The sequence below is a fragment of the Cebus imitator genome, unplaced genomic scaffold (genome assembly GCF_001604975.1).
Source record: "Cebus imitator isolate Cc_AM_T3 unplaced genomic scaffold, Cebus_imitator-1.0 Scaffold763, whole genome shotgun sequence".
NCBI classification, from domain to species: Eukaryota; Metazoa; Chordata; class Mammalia; order Primates; family Cebidae; genus Cebus; species Cebus imitator.
The window spans coordinates 412437-423766 of NW_016108078.1; the positions used below are offsets into that span (position 1 = coordinate 412437).

The 11330-nt window shown below is 39.6% G+C and overlaps 1 protein-coding gene across 1 annotated transcript in view; it reads right to left on the minus strand.

The window, feature by feature from the left end:
* The window catches only part of FAM120C (family with sequence similarity 120C), a 104844-nt gene that overhangs the window by 79869 nt on the left and 13645 nt on the right, over positions 1–11330 (minus strand). The window lies entirely within an intron of this gene.

The following is an 11330-nucleotide window of genomic DNA, read 5'->3' on the forward strand; positions in this document are numbered from 1 at the left end:
TCACCATGTTGACCAGGATGGTCTCGATCTCTTGACCTTGTGATCCACCCGCCTCGGCCTCCCAAAGTGCTGGGATTACAGGCTTGAGCCACCGCGCCCGGCCAATGTTTTTTTAACTCCTTTCGTAAAACTTGCCCTGACGCACTTCAAAATTAGAGTACTGAAATTAACAAGGTATATATTACTTAAGTTTTTAGTTCAAAAAATAACATTAGACTTCTGTTAGAAAGATAAAAAAGATATTATTTATTGCTCAGCATCTATGTGCTGTATGTACTTTATATATATTATCCCATCATTAGAATAACCATAGTAAGGTACATATGGATGAAAAGCTTTGATGTAGAAATAGACATAGAAATCTAAGTTTTTTTAAAGTCCTTGCTTTTTTCCTTAGTAGTACTGTACATTGCAGGGCACCTAAATAGTTGCACTTCCAACAGAGAGAAGTCAGAAACTTTACCCCATTTTAGAAATGGGGAAAGTAAGGCTGCAAGAGATTGGCTGCCCGCAAAGTTGCATGAGTGAGTGGTAGACAGGATTCAAATCCAGGCTGATCTGACTCCAGAATGCACACTTTCTGTTGTACTGGACTTCTTCCTGGAGAGCACTATTTTTTATGTAACAGAGGTAAACTGTTAAGTATTCTTCCTGTACATGCCTCTATTGCTGTACTTGAAGTATACTGAAATTATCTGTATACTGGCTCCACCAGATTAAGTTCCTTGACCACAGAGAGAATTTACCTCTGTATTCCTGGCTCCCACACAAGACCTGGTACATAGTAGTAATAATAATGGCTAACAGATACTGAATATGTACTATGTGCATTAACTCATTTAACACAACAACCTTCTGAGGGCATACCTACTATTATTATCCCCATTTTACACATCATTAGCCCCAGGCTCACATGGCTACAAGTAGCAAAGCCCAGATTTTGGCTCTAGAGCCTGTGGACCTTGATAATTTTTTTCAACTCAACTATTTTTCATTTAAGTTGGAATGGTAGTTTTCTGGAGTCTAACAGGAGTTTAAATGCATTAAACTTTTGCTAGACTATGGAAAAAGAGTTTAATCACAGTTGCCAGTCATGTCACACACAAGGGGAGAGACACCAGTAAGCAGATAGTGAAGCAAGGTTGGTATCTGTTTGATATCCAAGCAAAGGAGCCAAAAAGTATTTTAACATATTTATGCCTAGAGATATGAGTAACTCCAGATGTGTCAAGGTAGGAGTAAACTTTTATACTGTCCCCTGGTAATAGTTTCTTCCAGCATACCACTCATACAAGTCATTGGTTGAGCATCTATTTACCTTGTACCAGGCACGGTTGTTAAGTGTGATATTTTCTCCCTCATCATCACAACCTCACCATGCAGGTATTAGAAGCCCCATTTTACAGATGAGGAAACTGAGGCTCAGAAAAGTAAGATGCCATACTCAGAGCTATAGAGCTAGGAAACAGCAACCTGGGTCACACTGACACCAAAGTCTCTTGGTGTCACCAAAGACCTTTTCCACTACAACACTTAATCTTTAGCTGGTCTGAAGCTAATTATGCTACCATTCAAGTGATTTCAACTCCAGAAAGCCATGGACTAGTGATTTTTAATCAATTTGGTAGCTCTTAAAACACCAGGAATGTACATCACAACCACCTGGAGATCTTTTTCAAAATATACAAACCTGAGTTCACCTCAGATCTGCTGAAATAATTTTTTTGGTTTTTTTGAATCAGAGTCTTACTCTGCCACCCAGACTGGAGTGCTCACTTCAACCTCCACCTTCTGGGTTCAAGCGATTCTCCTGCCTCAGCTTCCTGAGTAGCTGGGACTACAGGCGCACACCACCACACCTCGCTAATTTTTGTATTTTTAGTAGAGACTGGGTTTCACCGTGTTGGCCATGCTGGTCTCAAACTCCTGACCTCAGGTGATCTGCCAGCTTTGGCCTCCCAAAGTGCTGGGATTATAGACCTGAGCCACTGCACCCTGCCTGGAAGAATTTCTTGATTGTGATCTGAACACCTCTATTTCAAAACAGCTTCCCATAGTTTCTCATGCACACCCCCAATTAAGAATCACCGAACTAATCCAATTATTCATTTTATCACATAGGCAACTGAGGTCTAGAGAGGATAAATTACTTGACCTAGCTAATTGCAGCCGAAACAAGATTAGAACAAAAGTCTCGTGATTCCAGGTAGGACTTCTTTCACTAAATATTCTGGAGTAGGTAATGGAAAACAATAGAATAACAATCTCAACAAATCTCTCACTGTTCCACAATACCCCTCTCCTAACAGGCTAATTTCCTAACTACCCATTTCCAAGATGACTCCTGCTTCCCTGTCTTTGGTTTGGTTCACTTGGTTTCCCTGCCTAGAATGCCTTATTGCCTCTCTTTCCCAATGTTCTGAATACTGTCCACAGGCCTAAAACCTCTTGGACAAATTCACTCCTATAGCACAGAGATGGATGACATGATCACAGAACTAATTTGACAATACCATCATCTTCAAGTTTTAAGGTCACAGGTTCTATCTTATCACAGGTTGTATCTCCGTGATCCTAACCATGTCCTTCCAACTAGAAAGGACAGAGAACAGGACTTGACTGGTAAAGAATAGTAAAGAAAGGCCTAGTGAGAGTGTTAAAAAGAAAAACAGGCTGGGCACGGTGGCTCACGCCTGTAATCCCAGCACTTTGGGAGGCTGAGGCGGGTGGATCACCTGAGGTCAGGAGTTCAAGACCAGCCTCACCAACATGGAGAAACCCTGTCTTTAAAAAAAAAAAAGGAAAGAAAAAAAGAAAAACAGTTTTGGCAAATGAGAGGGCACTATCATCTCAGTTTTTAACTTCACAGCAGATGTAGTGAAATCACTAGATTGCAAGCTACCCACAGCTCGAGTAGCAAAGTAGTATTAGGTATCAATTAAATATCTACTATGTATCAGGCACTGTTCCAAACCTGCCTCACATCCACTAACTCTGCAATAACCTCAGGAGGCATTATTATCTTCATTTTACAGACAAGTGATCGATGAGGCTCAGAGGTGGAGAACTTGACCAAAGTCACAAAGCTAAAAAGTGAAGCTAGCCAATAAGCACATGACAAGCTGCTCAACATTATTGGTCATTACAGAAATGTCCATCAAAACCACCGTGAGACCGGGCACAGTGGCTCACACCAGTAATCCCAGCACTTTGGGAGGCCAAGGTAGGCGAATCACAAGGTCAAGAGATCAAGACCATCCTGGCTAACATGGTAAAACCCCATCTCTACTAAAAATAAAAAAATTAGCTGGGTGTGGTGGCACGTGCCTGTAGTCCCAAATACTTGGAAGGCTAAGGCAGGAGAATCACTTGAGCCAGGAGGCAGAGGTTGCATTGAGCCAAGATCTCACCACTGCACTCGAGCCTGGTAACAGAGCGAGACTCCGTCTCAAACAAACAAACAAAAACAACAACAACAAAAATACAACGAGATACAAGTTGGCTCCCACCAGGATAACCACAATCTAAAAATTGGAAAATAATGGGTGTTGGCAAGGATGCAGAGAAATTGGAATCCTTGTAAATTGTTAGTGGGAACGTAAAATGGTGCAATCACTTTGGAAAATGGTCTCAGAGGTCCTGAAATGGTTAAACATAAGTTATCATATGATCCAACAATTCCACCCCTAAGTATATTCCGAAGAAAACTGAAAAGCTATGTTCATACAAAAACTTGTACATGAAAGTTCACAGCAGGCTTATTCATGGCAGCCAAAAAGTGGAAGTAACCCAAATGTTTATGAGCTGAAATGGATGTGGTATATCCATATAAGAAAATATTTGGCCATAAAAAGGAATGAAGTACTGATTTATGCTACATCAATGAACTTTGAGAACAGAATGCTAACCTGAAACAACCCAGACACAAAAGGCCATATATTGTATGACTTCTTTCATATGAAATGCTCAGAATACGCAAATCCAAAGAGATGGAAAAATAAATTAGTAGTTGCCAGGGATTGTGGGGATAGGGAATAAGACTAGTAGGTGCTGGGTTACCCTTGGAGGTTATAAAAATCTTCTGGAATTAGTGGTGATAGGTGAACAGCACTATGAATATTCTAAAAACCATTAAATTATACACCTTAAAATGTTGAATTTTATGGTATATGTGTTATACCTCAATTTTTTTTAAGTGGAGCTAGGATTCAAACTCAGCTCTGTTCACAAATCCCAAGCTCCCCTAAGGCTTAAGAACTCTTCATTACGGAAAATTTTAAACATACAAAGGTAATGAACCGCCATGAAAGCATCACCCATTTTCAATTGTTATCAATATTAAGTCATTCTTGTTTCATCTATCTTGACCCCTCCTTTTTATGGTGTTTTGGTATTTTTTGTTGTGACTAAAAAGCACATAAAATTTACCATTTTACTGTTTTTAAGTGTACAGTTCAGTTGTGTTATGAATATTCACATTGTTGTATAACATATCTCCAGAATGTTTTCATCCTGCCAATCTGAAATTCTACACCCATTAAATAACAGCTCCCTTTTCTCCCTCCTCCTAGTTCTTGGTAACCACAATTCTATTTTTGTTTGTATGAATTTGACTACTTTAGATACCTCATATAAGTGGAATCATATGGAATTTGTCCTTTTGTGGCTGGCTTATTTCACTTAACATAATATCCTCAAGTGTTCATCCATTTGTAGCATGTGACAGGATTTGTTTCCTTTTTAAGGCTGAATATTATTCCACTGTATGCTATACATTTTGTTTATCCGTTCATTCATCAATAGACATTGGGGTTGTTTCCAACTCTTGGCTACTGTGAATAGTATTGAACATGGGTATGCAAATATCTCTTAGAGATCCTGCTTTCAATTGTTTCAGAATTTCAAGTGAAATTTCAATTTGAAGTGAAATTGCTGAATTATATGGTAGTTTCATTTTTAATATTTTAAGGAACCTCCATACTGTTTTCCATAGCAGCTGCAGCATTTTACAATCTCACCAACAGTACATAAGGGTTCCAATTTTTCCACAACCTTGTCAACACTTATTTTCTGTGTGTTCTTTTCACAGTAGCCATCCTAATGAGTATGAGGTGATATCTTACTGTGGTCTTGATTTGCATGGTGATATCTCATTATGGTTTTGATTTGCATTTATCTGATGATTACTGATGCTGAATATCTTTTGATAAGCTATTGCGCATTCCTGGCATATCTTAAAGCAATTCTAGACATCAAATCACTTCACGCATAAATACTTCATTATTTAACTCTCACAGTTAAAGTAACATAACAGTACCATGATTACACCCAACAAAATTAACAATAATTTCTTAATATCATAATATCCAGTCCCTATTCTATTTTCCATGATTGTCCCCAAAATGTCTTTTGATGGTTGCTTTGTTCAAATCAGGATTTGATTCAAATAGAATACACATGCTGTATTTGGTTGATATGGCTCCTAAGAATTTTAATGTGTAGCAGCTCCCCTTCCCTTTATTTATATGCCGTTTATTTGTTTAAAAAAACTCATTTAAAAAAAAAACTCATTTTTTAGATAAGAAAAGTAATATAGACTATTTAACTGTGTTGGGATAACTGAAAAGTCATTTGAGGAGAAAAACATGGATTCATACTTCACACTTTAACTAGTATAATCATAAAAATAACAGGCTAGGCACAGTGGCCAATGTATGGAAACCCAGCACTTTGGGAGGCCAAGGCGGGCACATCACTTGAGGTCAGGAGTTCAAGACCAGCCTGGCCAACACGGTAAAATCCTCTCTCTACTAAAAATACAAAATTTAGCCAGGCATTGTGGCTGGTGCCTATAATCCCAGCTACTCGGGAGGCTGAGGCAGGAAAACTGCATGAACTCAGGAGGTATAGGTTGCAATGAGCCGAGACCACACCACTGCACTCCAGCCTGGACAACAGAACAAGACTCTGTTTCCAATAATAATAATAATAATAATGATAATAGAAGACATCATGAGGGAAACTTTATATAATCTCAGAATGGGGATAGTTTATGAGCAAATCCAGTAACACCCCCAGAAAACGGCCAATACTCTTGGACTATATGAAAATCAAACATTCCCACAGTATGAATGTATAAATGACTTAAGAAAAAAACTCAAACATTTCTGCTTGGGAAAAACCAATGTAAGTAATCTCAAAAGACAAATGACAAACTGCAAAATAGTGCAGAGGACTAATTTCCTTAATAAGAAGGGAAAAAAACCCAACAACCCAAGAGAACATTTTACAAAAAAGGAAATAAATAGATCTTAAGCATATAATAAGATGATCAAACTCACTTGTGATAAGAGAAATAAAATTAGGCCAGAAGTGATGGCTCAGGCCTGTAATCCCAGCACTTTGGGAGGCCGAAGTGGATAGGTCACAAGGTCAGGAGTTCAAGACCAGCCTGGCCAATATGGTGAAACCCTGTCTCTACTAAAAATATAAAAATGAGCTGAGCATGGTGGCACATGCCTGTAGTCCCAGCTGCTTGGGAGGCTGAGGCAGGAGAATCGCTTGAACCTGGGAGGTAGAGGTTGCAGTGAGCCGAGATCACACCACTGCACTCTACCCTGGACAACAGAGCAAGACTCCATCTCAAAAAAAAAAAAAATTGAAATAATACTGAAACATGATATTTCATTTACAAGATTAGCAAATAATGTATTGGTGAAGGAAACGCACTTGCAAACATTCTTGGTAAGGGTATAAATGGTAGAAACTCTGGGGAGAGCAATTTGGCAAGACCTTTCAAAATTACAACTGTGCATATCCTTTGCCCCAGCAATTGTGCTTTCAGGGATTTATCTTTCAGACACGTAAAGCTCTTGGAACAACAACGCAAGTGCCTAAGTGTGAGCAATTCCTTTGCAAACACAAAATATTTACTGTAGCATTATTTGTAATAGGTGAAGACTGGAAACAACCTAATTAATTGGCCATCAATAAGGGTACTAGTTAAATAAACCATAATGTATACGTACAATGGTATAGTGTAAAGCCATAAAAAATGACAAAACTCTATACACATAGAAAAAATCACCAATATATGGTAAATAATAAGTGCAAGGTACAGAATATTATGCATAGTATGCTGTTTTTAAAAGTTATTTTTCGTGTAGAATATGTATATATGTAAAACATGTATATATATATGAAATGTATAACTATATTTATTTTTATATCCATAGTATCTCTGAAAGAATACACAGCGAACTGATAATATTGGTCCCCTCTGGGGAGGAGAACCTAGTGGCTGGGAAAGGGGTGGAATATATTTTATCCTACATCCTTTTGTAACTTTTGAAGTTTTGTACCATGAATTATAAGTTATTCAAAAGATAAAATTACAACTGAATAAAAGCAGAACATATTCAGGGCAAAAGAAAAAAATGGCAGCATGTACAATGAAAAGTAATAGTCCTTTTATCCTCATTTCTTGGAAATAATCACTGTTCCAAGCCCCTCCCCTGAGTAACCTGATTCAGTAAGTCTAGGGTCAGGCTGGGAATCTGTTTTTAACAAGAACCCCAGATGATTTTCGTGATGAAGTTTAAGAAACACTTATCTAGTCAACATGGCAATTTATTCCCAATCTGCATTCAATCCTGACAGGGCAAAGAGCAACAATTACCATCAGAACAGTGAGCACTCTGGCTCCATTTACACATTTATCATCATTGCTACCACCTGTAAGCGCCTGGCTCAAATTGGTCCCGTTTAGTCATTAATCTTGCAATTTTCCAGGAGAGTAAAACGATTTAGGAGAGATTCAGCTATAACATACTCAAACAACTGATCAGAAAAAATACCGCATTTGAGTTTTAAAGAAAGTGAGAGTTGAGATTCTGAACCACCATCTATAGCTTTTAATTGCTGGTTCAACGTTCAGTTCAGTGAATAGGAGTTGAGAGACTACTAAGTGCCAAGATGCAGACAGCACAAAGCATGATACTTACAATATGTGTGCGAGGTTATGGAGCAGAGGTACCATGGGAATACCGTGGAAAGGCACCTAAACAGTCAGTGGGGTGATACTTTTTGAGAGGAAGTGACACCTATTTATAAAACTCGGGGAAAACAGCTCTCTGAGAAGACATGTCTCATTTCCAATCACAGGTAGTGTAAAGCAGTGGGTTTCATACTGTCCTTCCCCAAACCAGAATTTGGTAGGTGGAGACTGGACCAAATAACCAGAGAGGATTGGTATTTCTACTCTTTAAAATTTTTAGCTTTTTGAGGCAGGGTATCATTTTGTCACCAAGGCTGGAATGCAGTGGCAGGATCATGGCTCACTGCAGCCCCCCTAAGAGCTGGGACTACAGGTATGCACCGCCATGCCTGGTTAAATTTCGATTTTGTGTAGAGACAGGGTCTTGCTATGTTGCCCAGGCTGGTCTCAAACTCCTGGACACAAGCAATCTGCTTACCTTGGCTTCCCAAAGTGCTGGGATTACACGCATGAGCCACCACACCTGGCCTGCTGTTCCTACTTTCTCTTCGACCTGAGCTCATAGTCCCCATTTTATGTATTTTATATTATGGCTCTTGCAGAAATATCTGAAGAGTATTTGATATTAAAAACAACTAAGAGTTATTAATCACTAGAATGTAAGCTTCCAGAAGGCTAAGATCTAAAAAATCTGTTTTGTTCACTGTTGTTATCTCCAGAACATAGAACACCACTTGCACAGAATAGGCAACCAATGAACTGTTTCAACTTTCAACCAATATGTACTAAGTCAGGCACTGACATATGCTAGGCGCCAATCTAGGTATGGAGACAGATAAGTGAACAAGAGCCAGGTATAACTGAGCTCATGGAACTGACTGTAGTGATTAATATTTCAAGACAGACACTGGATTAGGCATATTTCATTTATCTTTCTAACTCTGTGAAATGGGTATTAGATCATTCATCCCCCTCCATCTCCTTTATTTAAACAGAGAAAACAGAAGCTTGGAAAACTTAAATAACTTGCCCCAAATCACACAGCAATATGGCAGTACTTGGATTTGAATCAATTAGGTCTGACTTCAAAATAACGCTCTTTCAGGGCTGGGCATGGTGGCTCACGCCTGTAATCCCAGCACTTTGGGAGGCAGAGGCAGAGGCAGGAGGGTCGCCTGAGCCAAGGATTCCAGCCTGGGCAACACAGTGAGATACCATCTCTACCAAAAATTGTCTAAAAAATTAGCCAGGGATGATGGCAAATGTCTGTGGTCTCAGCTACTCAGGAGGCTGAGGTGGGAGGATCATTTGGGCCCAGGAGGTTGAGGCTGTAGTGAGCCAAGATCATGCACTACACACAATCTGAGCAAGAGTGAGACCCTGTCTCTACAAAAATAAAATAAATAATGCTCTTTCCATGAAGTACATTGTTTCTCAAAGGGAACTGGAAAACCGGGCATAAAGTAACCTGAGATCAACTCACAAGTCATACAATAAACGCAAGGGCATAAAAAAAAAAACACAACTAGATTGTAAGCCCATTAGTGGCAGAATTATGTCAGCACTCCGCCTGGACTGGAAAAATAGTATAATAAATGCTTGTTAAAGTAACTCCAAACTAGAGGCAATAATGCTTTCTGACCTCTGTAGTACCTGACTTCCTCCAGCTTGTCCCATATTCCCTCAAGTCCCTCTACCATGCTAAATACACCAAACTAGTGACTGACGTGGGCAGAGTTCTGTGGACTATCTTCGTTACCTGTTCTCACCAAGGCAAAAAGAAATCAGAGATAACAAGGAGCATCACCTTATAAGAAGATAAGAGGGCGGGATGGATTATGTGTTAAGTCTGGTTCAGCAATAGAAATACAAATGACTTTCAACTGGAAGGCCACGTACCTTGAAGTCCAAGTACTAAAGAAGTACAGACTGAAACTACTGTAGATGCACATATGCATCACTACATTGTGGAGTTCAACAACCAACCATTAAGAGACCAGACTGATAATCACAAAGCTAAAGAATAATGTATAAAAAAAAAAAAATAGAAGCTATCAGGAACCCCAGCGAATTCCAGGAAACACTGATAAAGTGGCCTTCCCTTTCAACTGTAGGAGTTTCAATTATCTACACACACATACATTGTAGTCTTTGCCATGGAATACGGCAATCAAGCCAGAAGTAGTGGAATACCGATCCACCATTCAGTGTACACTATTAAGGTACTAATTTTGTGAGTACCCAATTTTAGTACTTGTTCTTTTTTGTTCTGAAATGGAGTGTTGCTCTTGTTACCCAGGCTGCAGTATAATGGCGTGGTCTCGGCTCACTGCAACCTCCACCTCCAGGTTCAAGCAATCTTCCTGCCTCAGCCTCCCTAGTAGCTCAGATTACAGGTGCCCACCACCACGCCTGGCTAATTTTTGTATTTCTAGTAGAGAGAGGGTTTCACCACATTGGCCAAGCTGCTCTCTTAACTCCTGACCTCAGGTGATCCACCCACCTCGGCCTCCCAAAGTGCTAAGATTACAGGCGTGAGCTACTGTGCCCGGCCCAATTTTACTATTCTTACTCTTTGGCTGCCAGAAGCCAGCCCATTTCTGCAGATAAAACTTTCCATTAAAGAACAAAAGGAAAAACTTGCATTTAAAAAAAACCTGTTACAACTACAGGCTGGAAACTGTACTTTGATACTTGTTATCAGTGTACACAGCAGGAGCTTTGGCATCCAGTGAACCTATGGTCAGTTTGTTGGGACAAGTCATGGGCAAGTCACTTAGCTTCTTCATCTGCAAAATGGAGATTTAGCTAATTCCTACCCAAGTCTAAGACTTAGAATTTATAATAAAATATCTGGCACAGACTCTGAAAAAGTAGTTATGAAAGTCTGTTCTGCAGAGATGAAGTTTGTTGTATGCACTATTGTCTGAAGGTCCTCAGAAATAATTTGATACAAGTAGATACCAAAATAGGCACTTGTTCAGCCCAAAGTGAATGTACACGATTGAAAAGTCAGAGGTCACATGAAAAGTATCCTCAGGAGTAACAGAGTGAGAATCCAAGGGAGCCTCTGGGTTACCTCAGAAAGGAGGACATGAAACGCAAAGACAATGATCACAAGAAATTTCTAAGAGACCTCGGACTAGGGGCTGTAAATGCTTACAGGGATGGGCAGCTAACATGAATGAAGGGGCTGAGTAAATAAAAATTAACTTCCAGAAATGTAATTTTTGGCCAGGCATGGTGGTTAATCCCAGCACTTCGCGAGGCTGAGGCAGGAGGACTGCTTGAGAGGCCAGGATTTTGAAATTAGCCTGAGTAACCCAGCAAGGCC